Below are 24,726 nucleotides of genomic sequence, written 5' to 3' on the forward strand. Positions count from 1 at the left end.
ACCAGATCGGACCTTTACGTAAGGGAAAGGGGATAGTATTAAATACACCAGCTGCCGTTGCAGATGAACTCAACAGTTATTTTGCATCGATATTTACAAATGAAAAGCCTTTTGTGGCAATGGGAAATTGTGGGAGCGAAGTTAAAAAATATGTAATTAATGATATTGAAAATTCGCAAGATTATTTAATGAAAAAACTTTTGAGCCTACAGACCAGTAAGGCTCCTGGAGTTAATGGGATATACCCTATAATCTTAAGGGAGGCGGCAAGCGAGTGCATTGAACCATTGAGGCTAATTATGCGAGCATCACTAGATTCTGGGGAGATTCCCTTGGATTGGAAAAGTGCAAATGTATCTCCCATACATAAGGATGGCTCTGAAAGTGAAGCTGGAAATTATCAACTTGTCAGTCTGACTTCAGTAGTAAGGAAAATCATGGAGGCAATGATAAAGGGTGGAATTCAGGATCATTTGGATCGAATTGAAATTCTCAAGGATACTCAGCATGGTTTTGTAAAGGGAAAATCATGTTTAACAAATCTGGTTCGCTATTTCGAAAGGGTCACTCACAAGCTGGATTTAGGGAATAATTTTGACATTGTTTATTTAGATTTCAGCAAAGCTTTTGACTCAGTCCCACATGAGCGGTTGCTTTATAAGCTGGAACAGGTTGGAATCACTGGGAAAATCCTCAGGTGGATAGAAGGATGGCTTCAGGGCAGGAGGCAGAGGGTTGTGATAAATGGCTATTCCTCAGATTGGGTTGATGTAAGAAGTGGGGTTCCCCAAGGATCAGTATTAGGACCACTGTTGTTTTTGATTTTCATAAACGACATTGATGAAGGGATAGAGGGCGTGATGTCTAAATTTGCAGATGATGTTAAAATTGGAAGAGTAGTTAATGGTCATTGTCAAGCTGAGCTTCTTCAGAGAGACCTAGATAGACTTCAGGAATGGTCAGAAAAATGGCAGCTATGCTTTAATCCAACAAAGTGTAAGGTATTACATTTGGGAAACAGTAATCCCAAAATAACTTCTTCACTTGGTGGAGTTCAACTAAACCCAGTACTGGAGGAAAGGGACTTGGGTGTTACGATACGGTCAGACATGAAATTCTCTGAGCATCCTGGATAGGGATGAACGTTTTAAGGTCGTACAGCCCCCGTGCCACTTCCGGTGCTAACATATGGGAAATGGAGTATGTGCAGGTACCATAGTACATACTAGGTCTGCTGGGAAGGCTTAATGCTTTATAATGAATTGTTGATGCAGCACTACTTATGTTGAGGAAGGCAGCAGATGCTGCTGCTGACAGCTTCAGTTTTATAGTAGTATGGGTGTAACGATTTTAACCTATACTTTACAGTCGATTTTACTTATTTATATTATTTTATTTGTAATTTTATTTCATTTATTTTTATAAAGTTATAAAAATAAAGAGTTGGCAGCATCAATTATGGATAAGTCCAGTATAGTCAATTTCCAACTGAACAGTTCATATGTGCTAAGAGAGTGAAACTCGTCCAGTTGCTCCCCGGCTATTTTTCTAAATGATGAAAATGTCATTAACATAATGGGTCTACAGTTTAGGCTTATAGGGGAATTCTGTAAGGACCTTGAAAAAGACATCTGCTGGAAGCAGTCCCTAAGCAATAAGGAGTTATCCATGCTAAGATTCTTATTTTAGAAGTAGAACTGATTTGGAAACTGGAAATATATTTGCTCACATGAGAGGGCTATGTTGGGATGGCCAATGTAGGTAGGAATGAGTTGAGAAGTATTACCAGATTGCCAACTGGTTTTACTGTTTGTAAGAGAGATACAGGTGAAAATCTGTATGATTTCCTTTGATATATCCATTCAAAATATTTGTGAAAGTTGAAACTTTTTTGATGCCAAAATTACTGATCATATGTTTTATAGTGATATTAAACAGTTGATATTTGCCACCTTATTCAGTGTAAGTGTTCAAATGTCAGAAGAACTGGAGGAATTTCTAAAGGTCTCTTCAGCTGGGACTGTAGTTAGCTGATCTCAGATAGAGATATCTTGGATGCTAATGCACTATATAAATAATAGAACCACTTCTCCCCCCCCCTCCATCCATTCTTTTCTCAATGCACCATATAATATTATGAGGCACTTCAGCTTCTGGAATGGCATTTAGCTCTAGCAGTCATTATGTACTGCAGTGAATAGTTTAAATTACAGAGCTGAGTTTAAAATTTTGGGAATCACATTCCAAATATAGTAAACTATCATTCATATCATAATTTTATCAAAGGGAGGGGGATTTCTGTTTATATGTAGAGGCAAACATTACATAGCATACACTTGTTACTTGTGTGCAAAGGCCAAATATATATATTTTTTTCAGAGGCATTTAGTGTCTGTTTCTGTTCACGCACACAGAATGTACTACCAATTTTCAAGATCATTTAACGTACAGGTAATAGACGATATATAATAAAAAATAAAAAAAACACAGTACAAAGTTATTTCTTTTTATATCAATTTTTTTCTTGTTGAGAATTTTCAAATGACATAGTTATTAATACTTGTACTTTTATTAGTTATCCTAACACATTAAATAAATTTATGCCTTAACAACATTTCTAAATATTAAGACCACTTCCTCAAAACAGAATCAGGGCAAACTAAAAAAAAAGTATGAGATACTTTTACATATAAGATTTGTATATTACATTATTATTTATTTATCGTAGATTTATACAGAATGGATAAACAGTTTAGCTTCAGTAATTAAAAAGAGGTTTTATAAATATAAATGAAAATATACATTAAGTATAAGGGATGCTATCCAAAATTTTTCAGATTCTCTTTGCCATGGCAACACGAATGACTGTATGGAGTTCTGCCGCTAGATGATGATGATAGTTGATACTTTTGTGAGCAGTTTGGCACCCAAATATCCACTCATTTAGCTTGCTCCAGTATTATTTTATATGCAAAACTGAAAAACCAATTATTATGCTAAATCTTTTGCTGAATTTTATTAAATTATTTTATTTTATTTTCAAGTTGCCTCTGCACTAATATAAACAGCCCATCCCTTCCTGAATTTCCCCACCATTCTAACATGTTTTATCTCCCTTGTCAGAGCAATTCACTAAGCTTTCCTCTTCCGTTTCTAAAGATTTTCAGTATACGTGCAGTTAACCTCAGGAATGGGAAATATTGCTTAGTTTATAAAGTTGTTATTGAGGAGTATGATATTAGTAATGTTGCCCCCTTAAGTTTTTATTTGCATAACATCAAAAGGTAGAAGACTTTCTTCTCTTGGAAGTAGCAAATAGTCCTTGCTCATTTCTAAAATTTAAAGAATATATGCCATCAGCTAGATAGCTTTGTAAGTTGGGTTACTATTCTTCATACATCTTAATGTTACGCAAATTATTAAGTAAACACTTAATAATTCTGTGATCTTCCACATGAGCTATTATTTGGGTCAGTCCTCTAATAATTTTTATAAATAGTATTTTTGTCACATAAAATGAAATGCTATTCAACTTAAAAGTAAAACTGTAGATTTTTACTTTTTATGTAGAATTTAACATTTGTAAAATAATAAGAGGAGTTTACCTCAATATACATTACAGTTCTGATTCATACTATGTAGAATTTAACAGTATTTCTTATGTGTTTGTAAATGTTGTTTTTTTTTTTTTTTTTTATCTAGTATTCACATTCTGGTGCTATAGGTAATTAAGTTACATTACTCTCTAACATTAAAAAGCACTGTGTTACCATTTACAAAATAGTGTACAATACTATTAGATTATTCTTTTAAAATTTTACATTGACCTTGTTTGGTTTTTTCAAAATATTTTATAAATAAATGTTGAAATTCATATGTTTTAATATTAGCTGTTACTTTGTTTTGTAGAGAATTTTTAAGTTTTTGAAATATTTAAAAATGTTCCTTGCTAATGAAATAAATCATGGAAACTTTTTTTTTTGTAATTTTTTTTTTTTTTTTTTTTTTTTTTTTTGTTTAATAAAGTTGAGTAAAATAAACTTATACTTAAACTAAAGATGGACGTAGATCATGTTTTTAGCTTCATATTGTCATTGAACAGAAAAGAAGTCTTCCATAAGTGATACACTAATTATGCAAATTTATGGCACACAGCCTGATATCAGAATAGTTCAATTATTATATTGTACTGTTAGCAGTTATAATGCAGTAAGATATATATACATATATTTTTCTAAATCTGGATTCTTTTCCTCATCCAAAAATTTCTATTTACTGTTACTGATAAATGAACAAGACTGTTAAATATTTATATATGTATAATGTGTATATTTATAGTACAATGTCTTTATATATAAAAATTTGCTGTTAATAATCTATTGTAAATAAATGTTGAAATTCACATGTTATACTATCATTGTTAATGTTAGCTGTTACTTTGTTTTGTATATTGATCAATAAAAGTGTTTGCCAAGCAAAAGTTGTATTACCATTTTATTCAATTTTTTAAAGTAAAACAAGATTATTATATTTTTTAAATAAGTGATACATCCAAACTTTAAACTGTAATTTTTGAATAACTGAAAAACATATTTCCTTGGCACAATCTTAAGTTTCTTAAAATAGTACCCTCCATGTTTTTCGTTTCCAGATTCGTTTTTTTGCTTATAAATTTCCTACGTTGTAATATGACTCTTTTGGTAATTTTACACAACTTATGTTATGCTATGTCTGTGTATTACATAAGTTTTTAAGTAGGTGACATTAAAATGCATATAGTTACCACAACCTCAAAGCAAATAAATATAAAGATAAAAAAAGAAAAAATTCCTAAAAACCTGAGTGGAAATTAACTCTTAGTCATTTCCTTTGCTTCAGTGTTGTATATTTATTGAGCTAGTAGAGAAAGAGCCTAATATCTGCAGTGTTGCAGATGTTAAGCTCAATAAATAACTTCTGTAACAGTATCCTCTGAGAATTATTTTATTCTGTCCCTTTCTTCTAACAAAGTAGTGTAACCTGAATATATATATATATATATATATATTTTTTTTTTTTTTCCAGGCAATGATTTGGATCAAATAATCAGAACAGCATTTAATATGGATTCACCACCATAATATATCCTCTCTCTCTCTCTCTCTCTCTCTCTCTCTCTCTCTGTGCATGCACATCATGTTCACGAATATATAATGCATATATTAGTTGCAGGATAATGAAATATAAATTATAAAACTTATTTTCATCAGCATCTTGTAGTGCAGATCTTCACCTGACCTATTGTTCTATAAAGAATGGAACAAATCTCTTGCAATGCACATTCTTTTCTTTTTTTCTTAGCTGGTTGAGTATTAGGTAGTGGAAAATGCTTTAGTGGATAAGAAACTAATTTAGAATAGCAGCAAGAGTGATTAATATTTCTGCAACATGGTCGCCAAGAGACCATATCATCATTACCATTTTCTAGTTGAGAAAGGTTTCTAGAACAACAAGACCTTAAAATAATGCTTTTCTTCTTTGCTCTTCGCCCATTCTGTAACTTGAGGTTTTTATGTTGTATTAATTGGGAATGATGAATTTGCTGATTTCTTATTACTGGATGTTGGCTGAAATGTCTAGGATGAATCATCCTGCTAGAAAAATATAATGAACTCTGTGAATCATGAAATGGTTGCATGTTAAGAGAAAAAGGACTGTTTCTGTTATAATGAGAAATGGAAGCTGCAGTTGTATGTGGTCCAGGTTCTTGTTTATTATTTTCATAGTGCAGATAATGATGCTTAGGTAACTTTTTTTTATGATAGGATCTGTTCCCACCAAGAAGAGCAATTTCACCTCGTCTGATTGCGGAGTGAGAATAAGCAGCATTTGTTTGAAATCTTTGCAGTACTGGTTTAACTGTGTGATGCGTTATAGACGAGTGTTGAATTTTATCACCAAAGAAATGGTCACTTTGGTTTTGTTTCACTAATTCAGCAGCTGGTATTGGTTCAATGTAAAAATCAATAAATGATTCTTCTGGTAATAAATCTGAAGTAGTCTCTTTTGTTTTCTCTGAATAATTCTGAACTTTATGAATTTGAGTTGAAGGATGAACAGATGGTAATGGAGTTTCTGCTGACAATGCTTTTTTACTATGTGAAAGAATTCCTAAAATAGGTCTTGAATTTTGCTGTCCAAAAGGAAGAGAAAGTATTCCCATTATTGAACTCTGGTTTGGAATAGAAGCAGGTAAATCTGGTTGAACATAATTGACAGTAGATGCTACTTCTTTGGCTGAGAGTGGGGTTAAAAAAGGCAATGACAAAGGGGATGTTAAATTGATATCATCAAATTTACTTCCATGAAGTATTGGAAAATCAATAGTACTAGGAGCAGAATGCTGTATTTTCATATTTTTAAAATGGTCATTCTTTTTCCTCTGTTGCTGTGATGGCTGTATTGAAGGTGACATTATTAATGATTGTGGATTTCTTGGATTTTTATCTTGAAAGGTTTCCAGTGGAGTTTCTAATTTTATATGTGAAATTCTATCCAGAAGTGCTCTAGAGGATGGCTGGGTAGTGGTAACATCAATTAAAAACTCAATATGATGTGAGTTAATCAGAGAATTTGGTCTGCCTGCACCATGAATGGAATTAAGTTCAATATTATTGGTTCCATTTATAGAGGAATTTAGTTTACCATCTGCATAATTGGATCTTTTGTGTTTTAGTGAAGTATTTTCATAAGAATGATATATGTCATTATGTTTTGGTAATTTGGTTGATAATTTTTTGTGATTTGAAGTAGGTGAAATAGCAGAATTCTTCCTCTTCAGATGATCACTTATAAAACTTGATAGAGGTGAATGGTTGGAGTTTGTTTGATTCACAAGAAAGTGGCTCTGCCCATTTATCTTATCCGTTAGATTTTGGCTTTGCTTACTGCTGTTGGATGTGGTTTTTTCTGGATTAGCATCAACCTTAAATTTTAATAAATGTGGAGATGGATGGTAAGGAAGTGAAGAGGATATAATGCTTCCCTGAAAAATACAAAGTGTGATAACAATAACTTAATATGTTGTGTATCACTGCTATAAGTTTCAGAATTAAGGAAAAAGGTATTCTATATAAAACAGAAAATATATAATATTACAATAAATAGTCTGTTATAAAAATTTTGCTTTGCCCGCTGTTAGAAATATTCTTTAACTGATTCACTATCTTTAATGCAAAGTAGACAGAACAGCTGCAGCTCATCATTTTATCATAAGAGTTAATTACTTTGTAAAAAGCATTATGACAAAATATTTAGGAAATTAATCATAATATTAATTAATAGCCACTACTTAATTCCTTGATTATTATTGACAGAAATATCACCAGAAAAATGTTTAGTACCAGTATTAGCCATATAGTGTATGGAAGCCCAAGGCTTTTGATGCACCAGCCAAAAAAATAAAATAATAATACACAAACAAAAAATAAAATAATAATGATAATTTATAGAGAAACAAACTAGTTTTATAGAGACTAAAGCAAAAATCAACCAATGGTGCTAGGCAGTCTAAAGGAAGTTTAATTTACTGATAAAATAAGTTATTTTTATAATATATTAAAAAATTGTTTTTTATTTATTAATTTTACAAATATTAAAAAAGATGCATCTTTTCCCAGACACTGAGAAACACGGGATACCCAAAATGGTGGTTATCAGAATTATACTCTTTTTCTCTCTCTCTCGAACATACCACAACATATATGTGGAAATTTGATGATGCATAAAAGATGAGAACTGGGAAATCAGGTATCAGTAAGGTTTGCAATATAGTTGTTATGAATACAGAGCCATACCACTGGAAAAAATCTGGATGATCATAATATTATATAAATTGATAGGAAAGAATCCTCTAATAAGGAGAAAGTACGGAAACTGTGGAAATGACTTGAAAAGTGACAGATAGTGCTGGTGAATATTTATTCTGGAAGTTGCATACCACAGATTGTATTCTGTGGTAAACTGATGCTGCACAAGCCTGGTATCATCATCATCATTATGGGTATTAGATTTGTTGGTGGATTAACACCCCTGTTCGAGGGAGGATAGAATGGACCATTACATACAACATAGATTATATTGTATAAAAATCATATTAGACTGATTTTTATACAAGTTTTGAGAGGAATAGCATGGTCTCAGTAAATTTTGCTTTTGCTATATTGAATAGTTGGCAAGATATGATGTGGTGTCATCTTTCACTTGCATTCCTGTATGCTACCACAAGATCACAGCCAGTCCAGTAGATATATGATCTTAAACTTTGAAACACACCACACCACACCTGCATGTCTGTGAAACTACCTTTGGATTTTGACAGATAATGAATAGATAAATCACACATTTTAATGTTATATATTTTAAAGCACAAAGAAAAAACTATAACTCATACTAGCAATGGCATCACTTAGCCATTGTTAGTATGGTTCCTGACATATGTCACTTTTTTAAATTTGTAAATGAAATCAAATCCAGCGTACTTCTGCTTGCCAATATTCTCTAACTGGTTGTACAGAATTTTCTGTTTTCATTTTGATATACGAATTATAAGACATTAATTTTGTGTGGCATTTAACAGACACCAGGTGAGCAAAAGTGTCTTTCATCTAGGCAATTCCCATTCCCACATGTCTGTGAGATGCCAGCAAAAGGTATCCAATCTTGCTATAGAAGTTTGATTTCACCAGGTAAATGCAAATGGCTGACAAAAATACAGACATTCATGTTGCATCTTTCAGACACCACACAACCATCTGGGTTTCAATCTTTGGGGGGGGGGGGGGGTTCAATATTTTTATAACTAAGACAAAAAGAGGTATCACACAGATGTCACCTAAGTGCTGTTAAATTGAGGGGCATGAGTGATGGAAGTTAATAGTACTGGCTTTTTTATAAACCTAGGAAAGACCACTCAAATACTTGAAACTATAGACTAATCTCTTTACCTGTCTTGGTAAAGCCCTTCACAAAATGATTTAAAAATGCCTGACTTGGCCTGTCGAAACAGAAACTAGTGAACAATACCCATGCCCCTCAATTAACATACCAACTCTGGTACCACACTCAAAGTAGTGGAAAATAAAAAAGACCTGGAGTTAATTGTGCAGTCAGATATGACATTTTCTGAGCAGCATAGACCGCCTGCCAGAACAGCTCATAGGGTTTTGTCAATGATATATAGACATTTTGCTAGCAGGGATAAGGAGGGGGTGTTTATCCTGTTGTATAAGGCAATGGTCGTGCCAAATCTTGAATATTGCATACAGGTCTGTAGGCCTCATTTTAGGAAGGTCATTAATCTGTTGGAACAGGTGTAGAGTAGAGCAATGAGATTAGTGAGAGGAACAGAAGGTTACTCTCACCAGGAAAGGCTTCATTTCTGCAAATTGCAGTGTCTGGAGACTAGACACTTTTGAGGAGATCTGATTGAGGCATTTAAGGCTTTGAATGAATTGAGTAAGCTCAATGCTGATGGAATCCTTCCTCTTGCTCAGTAGTTCTATGGATTAGCATTACTGGGATCCAAAGTACATACCTTCCTTGAACACCTTCACTGATGGTACAGAACAAAGCCAAGAACATAAGGAGACAAAATTATTGACAGACAACATGAAACATTCCAATGAAATACCTAGTAGGGAAGCTGGACTGAATGCTTCTGCTGAGAGCTCTGCCTGTGTCTCCCTGTTCAGATTACAGGTTCTAGACTGCCATTGCTAGAATCCAGCAAGTCCACGAGTCACTGCACATGGGAAATGTGCTGGATTCTAGCAATGGCAATCTAGTGATTGAGGGACCCAGCCTTAACACACCACTTTGGTCAAGATGTGTTGCCTGTTCAGGATCAAGTGGTTGGCAAGTCCACTTGCTAGGGTCAACTCTACTCCGATAGGTCTCCTTCCCTTTAGTCCTGGGACAGGGTCAAGACCTGTTGGATGTATGGGTATAGTATCTAGGTAACTTTACTCCAATTAGTAATTTTAATCTTTCAACTCCCTCTGGACTCTACTAGGTCCTACATTAACAAAAATCCAAAAAAAATAAAACCAATAATAAGAAACATCAAACAGAAGCTGCACCACCTCCTGTGCCTTATTTTTTATTTATTTATTATTCAATTTATTACATATGCTTCACACCTGAACAGCCTTCAGCTAGGAGGGTGCCTATATACATTTGTACATTATAAGTTAGAGAGCAAACATAAAAATCGTACATAAATTACGCATATTATTATTTCTATTTTATAGAAACATTAGTTTCTATATTCCAACAAAATAACATCTAAAGTGAGCAGGCGCCTCCGTAGCCAGGTGGGAAGGAGCAGCAGTGCGTAGCACACACTTCTTGATTAGACCGGGGTTTGAGCCCGTCACCACCAAATACGGAGGTGCGGAAAGGTCAGGGAATGACCACCGCATATCCCGGAGCAACATGGCCTTAGTTGCTAATGCTCCTAAAAACCAAATAACAACAACAACTAAAGTGAGCAAATAATTTTTCATTATCCATTCAACAGAAGAAAAGGAAATTGGTAAAATGCCACCCTTCTTTATAAAGAAGGGGCTTAAAGGGTTGGCCAATTCTCCAAAATTGGTAAAATGGCTTAGATCAAGGGACATCTTAGTAAAAACTTTCTCAGTACAACATTCTGAACTGCTCCTCCAAGCAATGTACCTTGGGGGTATTCTCAGTTTCACTGCACAAAACACTTAACACATCGAATTACTGAGTGGGATCTTGAAACATCATGCACTGAATTAAGAGACTAAGAAGTTATGGCTAGTAAGAGAATAGTCATGTGTAAGAAGGGAAAACTGGTACCAACTAGACTTCATTCTTACATTTAACAAACTGCCTACTTCCATGGCGCCTCTGTAGCCAGGTGGGCAGGAGCAGCAGTGCGTAGTACACGCTTCTTGATTAGACCAGGGTTCGAGCCCATGACCACCAAATACGGAGGATGCGGAAAGGTCAGGGAATGGCCACCGCATATCCCCGGAACAATATGGTCTTAGTTGCTAATGCTCCTAAAAACCAAATAACAACAACAGCCTACTTCCATCAAGGCAGAATATCTTAACTGCCCTGTAAGGTTCTACATTCCAAACCCGTTGCAATGTTACAGGTGCCAAAAATATGGTCACTCTTGGATGGCACGGATCATCTGCTTGTATCCACTGCAGAACAAAAGAACATGACACCAAAGAATGTTCTGCCCCTAAACCAGCATGCTTGAATTGTGATGGTGAACATCCTGCATATTCAAGAGCATGCAAAGGGGGAAAGAGGAAAAACAAATCCAGAAAATCAAGACAGAGCAAAATATTCCATATGCAGAGGCATAAAAACAGGTAATATCAGTAAATGCAGTCTTACACTAAGTCATTCTGAAAAAGTGTTCTACATCAACACAAACTAATATTTCAGTCTCACCACATGCCCACTACTTACTCATGCAAGCATATCAAGAGAAAGCAGTCACTACTCCCATCTGAGAACCAACAAAGGAAGTAGAATCCAGAAAAAAAACCTCCTCCTACTAAGATTCAGCCTGTAATTTGTGAGATACAGGATGCAATGAAGGCGAATGAAGAGGAAAGTACGGTGTGATGATCCTATTTTGAATCTTTATCCTGAGGAAAAAATGGATACTGGATGCCCGCTATTTCCTAAAAGCAGAAACAAAACCAAAGAGTACAAATCAAAACCTGCAGTGCCTTAGAAGCCAGCCAACAGTTCTACTAATCCCAAGTAAAACTGCAGCCATTATCAATCCACTGCAGGATGGAAGCCTCCTCCTCAAAAAGCGATTAGAGGACAAATTCTCAATCTGACTCAAGCTTTAAAAGATGGAAAATCTCCAGTGCAGTTGGTACAGATGCCCACTCTCTTTTTTTTTTTTTTTTTTTTGTTAGTTGTTGGCGCATCAGCTTCTGTAGCCATAATGCACCTTCCAAGGTTTTTGCACTACTCTGATCCAAGCCCGAGGCGGGATTCGAACCCGCAGCCTTTGGGTTACCAGGCAGGCATTTTACCCACCTGGTTAGCCCAGATGGCTGCCTGCTGTCATCATGGAGCGAAGTAAAGGATGAGAAAAGGTTGGAGCATTCAGTGACAGTTTTATTCAAACATTCCGAAATAAAGCACCTTTCGTTTCATGGTGTTGCAAATGATTTTGATTTTAAGAAATAAGGTTGTTTTGATATATATTTGAATATTACGTACAGTCCTCGTATGGCACGATAGTTGTTTGTTTGTTATTTGGTTTTTAGGAGCATTAGCAACTAAGGCCATATTATTCCGGGATATGTGGTGGTCATTCCCTGACCTTTCCGCATCCTCTGTATTTGGTGGTGACGGGCTCGAACCCCGGTCTAATCAAGAAGCGTGTGCTACGCACTGCGACTCCTTCCCACCTGGCTACGGAGGTGCCTCACGATAGTTGTGTTCCTAGAAACCCTCGTGCAATATAAACAACAGGCCCTATGGGAAAAATAGGGTTAGGTGCCAACCACCCAAGATTGAACACCCATTTGTAACCAAAACATTACCAAACACAATAAATAATGGTAATAAAATACTTACGTATTTTATTACGACTATTACATAATAAAATATTGCTAATGCTTTTGCTTCTATCATAAGCAAACTTGTTTTTTGTTTGCGTTTTCTATCCAAACAGATGACAGCCGTTCCATCTCTTCCAATTCCTTGTGTCTTAATCTAATGGCTTTTAATTACACATCGAGTTGTTCCTGCTATGAAAGTTTTTTTTTTATTTTCTCTGCATTCTTTGTAATTCTCGGCGTTACCTCATTTAGGCCTGTAGCACATGCAATATCACATGGTCTTTCATTTCGCTCAAAGCATTTCACAATTTCATATTTTTTCTCTATCGACAGAGGTGGACTGGCCATAAGCCTTACCGGGGAAACCCCGGTGGGCAGAAAGCCAGTGTGATTTTGGCCATAAACCATAGTATGAGGCCACTATAAATTTTCCCGGGTAAGAAATTTTGACCCAGTCTGCCTCTGTTTATCGATATTACTTTTCTTTTTCTCTCTGAATCTGAGTGTCTTCACCAGGACGCTTCCTTTTCACACCTTTTAAGTATTTTACTCATTTTTAGGGAATAAATCACAATTACAAAACGGGGAGGCACGCTTGATACACATAGCAACCCCAGGGGCTCGCATCTGGTGAGTTTGGGCTTGGCAAACTCAGGGTCCTGAGCTAGATATCATCATCCTCCTTCTCTTTTTTGATGATTCCTCTCTCTCTCTCTCTCTCTCGGGGTAACTAGGGAAAATTTTTTGGCTGGTGCAGCATAAGCTTCAGGCTTCCTTGCATCATATAGCTAATAATAATAATAATAAAACAAAGCTGTGCGCGTGTAGCAACTGAATAAACAACACCGTAAAGGCAGAGATACACTATTAACACCTCACATTTTACTAAAGCACAGTTCTAGGGGTTACTACCATAAAACAATAAAAACAATTTCCAGTTGCGTTTCTGCTAGTGGAATCTGTTATAAACTGGTAGTAAACTCGATCTAATTGCATTTGCATTATACTGATAGCTGGAATTGTGTTGGTTTTTATGTTATTATGGTGAAATCTGTTTCCCTTTCACTGATATAAAAAACATAAATATAGTTTCAGAATCTTCTCTTCATTCCTATCGTGTTGCATTCGGTTGGGGTGATTCCGGTCTGACTGCCATTTCTTGTAAACACAATGGCGAATCGTGCATAAGCGAATTTGGTTCGTGTTATATAAGATATCATTCTCTTATTTATAAATCATGTATGATCGAATTCGTGTAGTGTAAACACGTGTTATACGAGGACTGACTGTAATATATTTCTCATGCTTACGCACACGCACAGTAAAAGTCAAGAAGCTATTATTTCATTAATATGCTTTCTTATAATTTAAAAACTTCATTCTTCTCTTAAAATGATTAGTTGAGCATTTAATCCTTATGTGCTTTGAAAATTATTGTTGATATATTCCTTTTAGTTACAAATTAAATTTATTTTGCATGAATTTGTTTACATTACCATGCTAACATGTTCGTATAGTATTGCATCTGGAAATGCAAAACACTATTTTGACTCCAGCTGAGAATTTGAAAAATAGAATTAAGTTTTGAAAACTTTTGTAGTCTGAACTAACCTGGATGCTGTGTATATATTACTTATTGCATTGGAATTTTTACCATTATACCGTTTGTATGCTTCTAAATAGACTGATGCTTAAGTATAGCTTCATTATTATCGAAATATCCTTTTTCTAATTCTCTAAAAAAAGGTTATTTTTCTAAACAAAAATTATTTTTTTTTGTAAATATATTTTATATGCCATAATTATTTATCCTAATATGAGTTTATCAATAATGTTTTTAGTATAGAATAATATGGTTATATGGTGAATGTTAAGCCTAATCATAAGTGTGCCAGTTTGATGTCAAATGCATATACAGTAAACCCGGGCTATTCGCAGTATCTGTATTCACGATCGCTGATTTAATATAAAATGAAACCAAAAAATGTGAAATTTAAAGCGCCGTGAATATTTTACCCCATAAAAAAACATGGGCGTGGCTAAAATTATCTTTCCCGGTCAAAACAGCGCTCAGTGGGTGGGGGAAGAGGGGTGACAAAATCGCGAGCGTGGATGTTTCTCGCTAATCCTTGTTCACTATGTGTTATGCGCTTGTCATGGAAGGTTTCGTCATTTGTTTTTAATTTATATGCTTATAAATTAAATAAATTTATCAATTTATAAATTGATATGCTTAAAAAATGATAAATCTACCGTTTTGCAGTGTAAAAAAGACTTTTTCGAGTGTGTTAACGGAAGAAAGTGACTTTATTGTGGACAAGTTCTTTCTAACCCCTACAAAAATATGGCTACGAATAACAAGAGAAATGTGAAAATATCAAAGAAGGGGATGACATTAGCGAATAAAATTGAGTTATTAGATAAAATTTCTAATGGTGAAAGTGTCTCCTCGCTCATTATTCGTGAAAAGGCAAAACTCCTTTATCAACACTTTAGCGAAACTGGTGATAGCACTGGCGGGATAAGTTTTTTTTGCTAGCAAAGGCACTGGTTTGAAAGATTTGTTTGAAATTTCTAATAACTATTACATTTAATATTAAATTGTTTCTTATTTTCATTTCGATGTCATATGCTTGCATTTCACTATGTACTGTCTATGTACATAGTCATATTATGAAGGTACATATAATACATACATAGACAAAATTTTAGACTAGTTTTTCTTATATATTTCATACTTTGGAACGGAACCCCTTTATTACTATGGGAGCCATAACTCAGTATTCGCGTTTTCGGTATTCGCGGCATTTCTCAGAAACGTAACCCCCGCGAATAGCGGGGGTGTACTGTATTCATTAGTCATCAAAGTATTTTTGTTTGTTTATTTTTTGTTATATATATGGATTTAAAAATTTAATATTCTTTTCAGAGGTTGCACCTGTTAATATTTTGATGATATTTTGATTTGTTTGTCTTCTCCCACTCAACCACCCTTTTATCAACAAATTGGGAGAAATTAAGAGGAGAAATTGTTGAAGTTAAATATAAGAAAGCACCTGGGGTGGATGGGATCTATCCAGTTATATTAAAGAAGGTGGCAAAGGAAGTAAGCTAACCCTTATGAGGATGTCTTTGGACTCAGGGAAGGCCCACATGTACTGGAGATATGCAAATGTGTCCCCAATTCACAAAGGAGGATCAAAGGATGAGACAAGTAATTACAGACTGTTAGTTTAACATCTGTTCCAGGGAAAACAGTAGAGTCACTGGTTGAAGTATTTCAGAATCATCTAGACAAGACTGCAATAATAATCCAGATACAGCATGGATTTGTTAAGGGGAAGTCTTGTCTGACCAATTTGATTGGATACTATAATGTGGTTACAAGGGAACTGGATGCAAAAAATAATTTTGATATCATATACTTGGGTTCCAGGAAATCTTTTGATACTGTTGCACATGGAAGACTACTGTACAAATTGGAGCAGTATGGCATTAAGGGCAAGTTGCTACAATGGATAAAAGGGTGATTGAGTGGGAGAAGACAGAGAGTGGAAATTAATGGATATTTGTGGACTAATGTTATTAGTGGAGTTCTTCTGAGTTTGGTGTTGGGCTCATTGATGTAACAACTGTGTGGTACTACACTCAGGGTGGTAGAGAATGAAAAATACCTGGGGGTAATTGTGCAGTCAGATATGAAGTTTTTTGAGCAGTGCAGACAGGCTGCCAGAGCAAGTCATGGAGTCTTGTCAATGATGTACAGGAATTTTGCTAGTAGGGAGAAGGCAGTGATTATTCCTTTGTATAAGGTAATGGCAGGGCTGGATTTCCAATTAGGCACTGTGCCTAGGGCCTACAAAGGAAGGGGAAAAAAAGTAAAAAAAAGGGGGGGGGGAAGAAAAGGTTTTCAGACTTGTTGTTTGTTATTTTGGTTTTTAGGAGCATTAGCAACTAAGACTATATTGCTCCGGGATATGCGGTGGTCATTCCCGGACCTTTCCGCATCCTGCGTATTTGGTGGTGACGGGCTCGAACCCCGGTCTAATCAAGAAGCATGTGCTACACACTGCTGCTCCTTCCCACCTGGCTACGGAGGCGCCTTTTCAGACTTAAAAATAATGCAGCTATAAAACTTCAACATTATACTTTAAATTAAAAAGAAACAAAATCTACAATATCGTCAATATCTAGATTACTTGTAACATTTCTTAAGATTACAAATTTCTTGCTTTGGCTTCTCGTTGTAGCAAAATCTTTAATAACATCCTCGAAGTCCATATGACAAGTAATATCGTTCTCAATACGTAGAAGTGTCAACGATGATAAGCGATCTTGGTTCATACTTGAACATACACAGTTTTTGATCTGCTTAAGTTTTGAAAATAAGCACTCTCCTTCAGCATTCGATCCAATATAGGATAGATAAATTCTTAAAGCTATGTGTACATTTGGGAAACTAGTAATCAGTTTATCTTTTATTTGTGCCTTTATTAATTCTGCCACAGATGTTTTGTCTTTGTATATTTCCGAAAACAATAGGAATTCATTAACAAAGTCTACTTCTAAATTAGACGAGTAGGTGTTGATTAATGCTGTGGCTTTGAATTGAATATCTTCTTTTGACAGATTTATCTATAAGAAAAGTGAAGGTATCATGAAATGTACTGTATGCAGCATGTCATTTTGTCATTTCTGTGACTAGTATGTCTACAATATGATAAAATACTTGAATTCGAAATGTATCTTTTGCACTTAGTTCTGCTAGTACTAATTCCTCTGGTGTTTCATCAAATGGTTTCTTCCTTTTCTGCTTTTGGTCTTCATATTGTCTGCAATCAGAATTTGGAACAAATTCTTTTGCCATTTTTTCAAAATCATCAAATTTGTCTTCGTCTCGAACATCAATCAAATAATCTAGAAGAGCATCATAGAATTACGCATACTCAATTGCAGGTTCTTGAATTGCTTTATTCACCTTTGTTTTTTAGAAGATCTTCCCAAATGACAGTCATTAATGCTATTTCTAACTTGTTCAGTTTATTTATCAAAGCTTTTGCTTCATGAACCACTGTTGGTTTTTGTTCTTCGCATTCTGAGATATCAACAAGTACTGCACAAATTTCACTGTAATTTTTTTCAATGATCTCACAGCATCATAAAGAGATGACTATCTTGGTCTGATAGATTTTTGACCAAGACTGTACTCTCCATTGTACTCAATTTAGACCATCTTTGTGGTGAGGCTGCAAAGTATGTGTAGAGTAACTGAAAAAATTAATGGCAAAAAATTTAAAAAATGCTGAAAAAATTAACAGCAGTCAAACAGCTTTTTGCAGATGTGGATCTGTGTGACATATCAGGAGTTGAATCTATGCTAATTCCTTAATATTTGGCTTCTTTAATTTCAGATGTGATGTGTGCCAACACTTTTAACCCTGATAAATTCTTCATATGTGCTTGAAGTCAGGTACAAAACATTTCCACTTCATGGATTTCCATATTTTCTTATATGCTCGTTTAGAAAAGGATCAAACTCAGATAGAAGATCAATACACCGGAGAAAGTTGCCATTGTTAGGATTATTGTGTTGCTCATTATGAAAAGCTATACCTCTTTCTTCCAAAAATTTTACTACTGCAACTACTTTTCTTAAAACTTCAGTCCAGTATTTAGCTGCTTTTTCCTTCTCGATTTGCAGTTTTGTGCCAATCCGGGTAGACTTTTGGAACTGCGACATAGATATAGAAATGAAATGCTCTTTTGATTTTTCTTGCATGTGCATTTTTCCAGTTGTTGAATCCAGTTTGAAATTGATTACATATCTCATTAAGCCTGTCTTTAAATAACATACACACATAACAATACACTTTTCCATTAGATTCTGAGAATATTAGCCTCGCAATTTCCCATTTTCCTATAAAACAATTCTTTTCTTTTCTTGTATATCTTACTTTTTTGCCAAATTTTCTAGACAATTTCAAGGAGCAATATGGCCTTAGTTGCTAATACTCCTAAAAACCAAATAACAACAACAACAATTTCAAATTGCACTCTAAATTCTGAGACGGCACATTTTGGGCAACCTGATGAATGAGATCAACATTTATTTTCTGTTTAGCTGGATCAGTACCAAAATCTGATACTGAAACAGTAACAGATGTTTTTTGAGTAGTTATGCCATTATTATTATTATTGTTGCTCTTATAGATCGTATGTATAGCTTAGCTTAATTTTCAGCACTCACCTCATAGTAATCCGCTTAGCTGGTGGAGAGTTTTACCACATACATAGTGGTTATAGGATTCTAATAACTTACAGGGATTATGGGTTTAAAACTAAGTTATGGGCTATAAAAATTTTTTTTAAGAAAGGAAAGTGCACCTTCCATTCTCATCATCATCATCATCATCATCATCAGCCATTTTCAATCCACTGCAGGATGAAGGCCTCTCCAGCAACTTTCCAGTTCCTTCTGTTTTGAGCACTGGACATCCATTTACTACCCACAAACTCATGAATTTCATCTATCCATCTCCGCCTTTGTCTTCCAGGTTTTCTTCTAGCTCCTCTTGGATACCATTCTGTTATTTTCTTAGTCCATCTGTCATCATGTCTTCGAGCTATGTGTCCTGCCCAAGACCATTTTAGTTCTTTAGTTTTGATAAGAATGTCCTTTACTTGAGTTTGTTGCCTAATCCATGTGTTTCTCTTCTTATCTAACAGTCTTATTCCCAATATGATTCGTTCCATTCTTCGCTGTGTAGTTTTCAGCTTCTCTTCCATTCTTTTGGTGAGTGCCCAAGTTTCACTTCCATAAGTCATGATGGGGAGTATACATTGGTCCATTATTTTACGTTTCAGACAAACTGGGATATTGCTCTTCAGTATGTGATTATATTTCCTGAATGCTATCCATCCAAAATTTATTCTTCTCTTGACTTCCAGCCATTATCATTATTACAGCTAATAACTTGTCCCAGATAAGTATATGACTCCACCTTTTCAATTACTGCTCCTTCAATCATTATTTCCCTTTCTGTGGCATACCTGTTCATCATTACTTTTGTTTTAGCCATATTCATCTTTAGTCCAAAATCCTTACTAGCTGTGCATAACTGATTAAGATTTTCCTCTAATTCTTTGGGATCATGGCTTATGACCACAATGTCATCTGCAAATCGTAAATGGTTTAGGTACTCTCCATTCACATTGACTCCTTTCTGCGACCAGTCTAATCTTCTGAAAGCTTCCTCAAGGGCAGCAGTAAACAGCTTCGGAGATATTGTGTCTCCTTGTCGAACTCCTTTCTCAATTTTAAATTTCCTACTGTCTTTGTCTAGTCTAATAAAGGAGGTAGCACTCTCGTATATTTTCTTCAAAATCATAATATATGGGGTATCAATGCCTTGTCTTTCCAGTGCCCGAAACATTGCCTTATGCTGTATGGAGTCAAATGCCTTTTCATAATCCACAAATGCCAGGCATAATGGTATTTTATATTCATTTGCTTTCTCCATTAGCTGTGATATTACATGAAGGTGATCCATAGTTGAGAATCCTGTCCTAAAGCCAGCTTGCTCTTTCGGTTGATTCTCATCCAGTATTCTTTCTAATCTGTTAGTAATGACCCTTGTGAACAACTTGTAGATGTGGGATAGCAAGCTAATTGGTCTATAATTTCCAATTTCTGATTTATCTCCTTTCTTATGCAGCAAAACTATGATTGCATTATTCCACTGCTTAGGCGTCACACCTTTTCTAATGCACTTTGTGAAGAGCCTTGCCAGTTTTTGTGTTATGTCTCTTCCTCCCAATTTTAACAACTCTACAGTAACTTCATCTTCCCCCGGGGCTTTCTGATTCTTCATTTTCTTCAATGCATGCTCTACCTCATCAGGAAGAATATTGGGTATGTCGTATGTGTTGCTACTTTGCAATCCATCTTCCCCACTGCTGGCATCATTCCCCTGCTCCTTGTATAATTCTCTATAGTAGTCTTCTGCTATTTGAATTATGCCTTCTCTGCTGTTTATAAGTACACCATCGCTATTCTTCAGTTTCAGTATCATTTGTCTTTCTGTATTACTGCTCATGGCTGCTGATTTAAATCCTTTGTTTTCCCTTAATGCTTGTTCTACTTTTCTTGTGTTAAATCTTCTTATGTCCTCTCTGAGTCTCTTTCTAATGGCTTTGCATAACTCAGTATACTCGATTTTCTCCCTGTCAGTGTTTTTCTTGCTTTTCATTTGTCGTCTTCGGTTCATCATGACAAGTGTTTCTTGACTAATTTTTTCTTCTTTGGATTTCTTTTTCCCTATAGGTTTCTTGGGCTTTATCACTTTCAAAAAGTTGTAATATTCCTCGTCGATATCTTGGTCCTCAGCAGTCTGCAGAAGCTCAAACTTGTTCTTAAGTTCCAGTACATACTGCTTTTTCTCCTCCTCTGTTATTTCAAAGACCTTTGTATTATTTACTCGAGTCAGTTTTTTCCTTTCCTTTCCTACATCTATATCAAGTGTACATCTTACCATTCTGTGATCACTTCCAACATTTACCTTATTCAGGACGGTAACATCATTCACAATATATCTTCTGTTAGTGAGGATGAAGTCGATTTCATTAGTAGTTAATCCATTTGGACTCTTCCATGTCCACTTTCTGTTCACCCGTTTCTTGAAAAAAGTGTTCATTACTGACAGTCCTTGAGATTCTGCAAATTCCACAAGTCTTTCACCTCTTTCATTTCTTTCACCAATTCCAAAATTTCTTATAGTTCCCCTTTCTGTGCTGTTTTGTCTTTTTCCAACCTTAGCATTGAAGTCTCCCATAATAATAGTGTAGTGGGTTTTCTGCTCATCTAGAAGAGTCTCAATTTCAGTGTACATTTCTTCAACCTCTTCATCATCATGGCTCGATGTTGGTGCATAAATCATTATAATCTTTAGCTTGTATCTCTTAGAAATCTTGAGTATTAGTCTTGACACTCTTGGTGATGTACTTTTGAATTCCAAAATGTTGTTTTTAAAATCTTTATGGACCAGAAACCCAATTCCACCTTCACTCCTTTCACTGTTTCCATTGGTGTACAGCAGATTTCCACTTGATAAACTTATAAGTGATTCATTTCTTCTTCTTGTTTCAGCCAAACCGATGATATTCCAATTCACATTTTCTAATTCCTTTTCCAGCTCTAATATCCTGTCTTCACCGATGAGTGTTCTTACGTTATAACAGGCCAAGTTCAGTTTCCGTGCATGGCAGCCTGGTCGTACCCAGAGATTCTTAGCACCCTCTGCTTCCACCCTAATCCTCTCGCTGCCGTAAGAGGGAGAGTGAAAGCTGCTGGGGACTGAGGGCCATTTGTTTCGTCGTGCTTTCATATTGCTGGAGGGGTTGGTCTTTTCCTCTTCATGCTGACCAGGCATCTTGAAGAGAACCACTCTACACGTTCGTTGCCACCTAAGTGACGTAACAGGGCTTACCATCGAGAAGGTGTGCATGAGTGGATTTTAGGGAGGCAGGCCAACCGGACTTCTCCTAAATCTTCTGTAATAGAGAGATATTGGATCCATCAGTGTTTTAGGCTGAGTGTCTGATAACACACAGGATACCTGTTCCCCTCTAAGCCCCTTCCATTCTATGGTTGCCTAATTAAATTAAATTAAATGAAGAAAAACATTTTAGACGTTTTAGAACTCACATCACTGTTACTTGACGCCAAACAATTTAAATTCCAAAATAACATCTACGAACAAATTTTCGGCCTTCCCATGGGCCTCGGTATCTCTGCCCCTTTATCCGAGATCTACCTCGCATCTATCGAAGAAAAAATTCTCCAACCCTTTCCCCCAGGAATTAAACTATACATGAGGTATGCAGATGACGTCCTCTTAATAGGCAACAGAACCACCATCGATACTTTACTGAACACCTTTAACACAACACATGAAAGACTCAAATTTACCTTCAAAGTAGAAACCGATAATAAAATTAATTTTCTAAACCTCACTGTATACAAAATAAGCACATCTTTAGGCACCAAAATATACAGAAAAAAAAACACACCTACAGGTAAATTCTTACATTACCACTCACACCACCCTCTATACATCAAAAAAGCAGTTCTATACAACCAGATATACAACGCTGTAAAATATAGCCACACACAAACAGACCTATCTGTAGAATTGCAATACCTCACCAAAAAATTCATCGACAGAAAATACCCATCACAACTAATAAAAGAAACCATCACCAAAGTTCATAATAACACTAATAACCCAAACAAAATTATTAACCACGTAAACAAGAATAAGATACATAAACCCCTTATCACGCTCCCATATCATCAACAATACGCTAGAAGACTTCAACAGATTTTTAAAAATACAGATATCAAATTAATATTCACATCTTATAACAAATTAAGTTCCAAATTCAATTCATACAAGACAACACATGAGTACGAGACACAAGATTACAACATCATTATATATTTGATCAGATGCCAATCAGATTGCCAAGCATGTGACACAGGCAGTACAACAGCAAAATTCGGGACATCAAAAATTTCCAACACACGTGCATACTACGACTTTAATAGCTTCAAAATTAATTCAGCAAGTACAGAACTAACACAACACGTCCAATCTCAAAATCACAACCCACTCATCGATTCAGCCATCACAGTAGTTAAATTAAATTCTAGCTACAAAATCCTTGAAAACGAAGCCCTCGTCATCGAATGGTTTAAGCGCCATACATCACTCAACGTGTTAAACAAAAAGATTCCCGCCAATTTCTCCCCCATTTGGAATTTAGCACGTATTAAGTTTCCACATGCACTGAAATGCATTTCGGGAACCCAACCCGTATATAACACAAGCGCGCTCTCTTCCTCCCCACTATAGCTAACTGAAGACGAATTTCGAAAGTCGCTTGTGCGCGACTATTAGCTTCTATTTTTCTTCATTTAATTTAATTTAATTAGGCAACCATGGAATGGAAGGTGCACTTTCCTTTCTTAAAAAAAAAAAATTTTATAGCCCATAACTTAGTTTTAAACCCATAATCCCTGTAAGTTATTAGAATCCTATAACCACTATGTATGTGGTAAAACTCTCCACCAGCTAAGCGGATTACTATGAGTGCTGAAAATTAAGCTAAGCTATAGATACGATCTAGTTATTACATTACAGCACATAAGGACTCCTTAAAAAATCAAGTGTTGCTCTTATATTATTTCTTCCTGATTGGGGGATTCCACTCCGTGACGGGTATTGCTACCAAGTACACTGGGTGGTTGTATGTCTAGTGTTACTGTTGGTCGAGGAACTCTCTAACTATCCTACAGGTGTTCAGGATTGCGACTTTCTGGAGTTCCTTGTAGGTGTTCTCTGGGAGACCTATTGCTGCTAGGCTGCTATGTAGGGTCTTTGGCACCATACTGGTGGTTGACGCAATGATCGGGATAGTCGTTACTTCTTGTATATGCCACATCTCCTTGACCTTGTGTCTCAGGTTCGTGTACTTCCTAATTTTTTCCTTAGGCTTCCTGGACATTGCTAGTGTTGGGCACTGCTATGTCGATCAGGTAAGTAGCCTTTTCCATCTTGTCCACACGGGTTATGTCCTGTCTGTTGTGCAGGATGGTCTTATCTGTTATTATGGCGCAGTCCCACTACAGCTTGTGGGTTGGGGTCTCTTGTACCTGGGGTTTGTACTTGTGGTATGGTACACTTTCTTTAGTCAACTGGTATTTCCTCACTAGCTTCTGATGTATTATCCTGGCTGCATAGTCGTCTCTACGAGCGTACTCAGTCTGGGTGATCACCTTGCACCCTGCAGTGATGTGTTGGATCATTTCTGAGGCCAGGCAGTATCGTCGACATGTGTCATCTGACAATCCAGGCTCCTTTGCGATGTATTTTCTGTAGTTTCTTGTGTTGATTACCTGGTCTTGGATGGCCAGCATGAATCCTTAAGTTTCGGGGAAGAGCATCCCGCTTGTGAGCCATGCACTGGAAGCAGTGTTATCGATGTGATCTTGATGGAGGTCATTGTAGTGTCTGCCATGGAGTGTCTTCTTTGCCCATCTTTCTAGCTTAGTTTC

General features: G+C 35.8%; 1 protein-coding gene across 1 annotated transcript in view; it reads left to right on the forward strand.

Annotated features, from left to right (window-relative positions):
- Nucleotides 1-3,336, forward strand: part of LOC150082828 (protein NipSnap homolog 3A-like) — an 82,908-nt gene extending 79,572 nt beyond the window's left edge. Inside the window, exon 7 of the mRNA XM_090376840.1 lies at nt 2,838-3,336. The gene's annotated coding sequence lies outside the window, so the exon portion shown is untranslated. The remainder of the gene's footprint in view (nt 1-2,837) is intronic.
- The last annotated feature ends 21,390 nt before the right edge of the window (nt 3,337-24,726 follow it).

Source organism: Mastigoproctus giganteus, chromosome 7 (assembly GCF_048544385.1).
Source record: "Mastigoproctus giganteus isolate SK-2022 chromosome 7, ASM4854438v1, whole genome shotgun sequence".
Taxonomy (NCBI): domain Eukaryota; kingdom Metazoa; phylum Arthropoda; class Arachnida; order Uropygi; family Thelyphonidae; genus Mastigoproctus; species Mastigoproctus giganteus.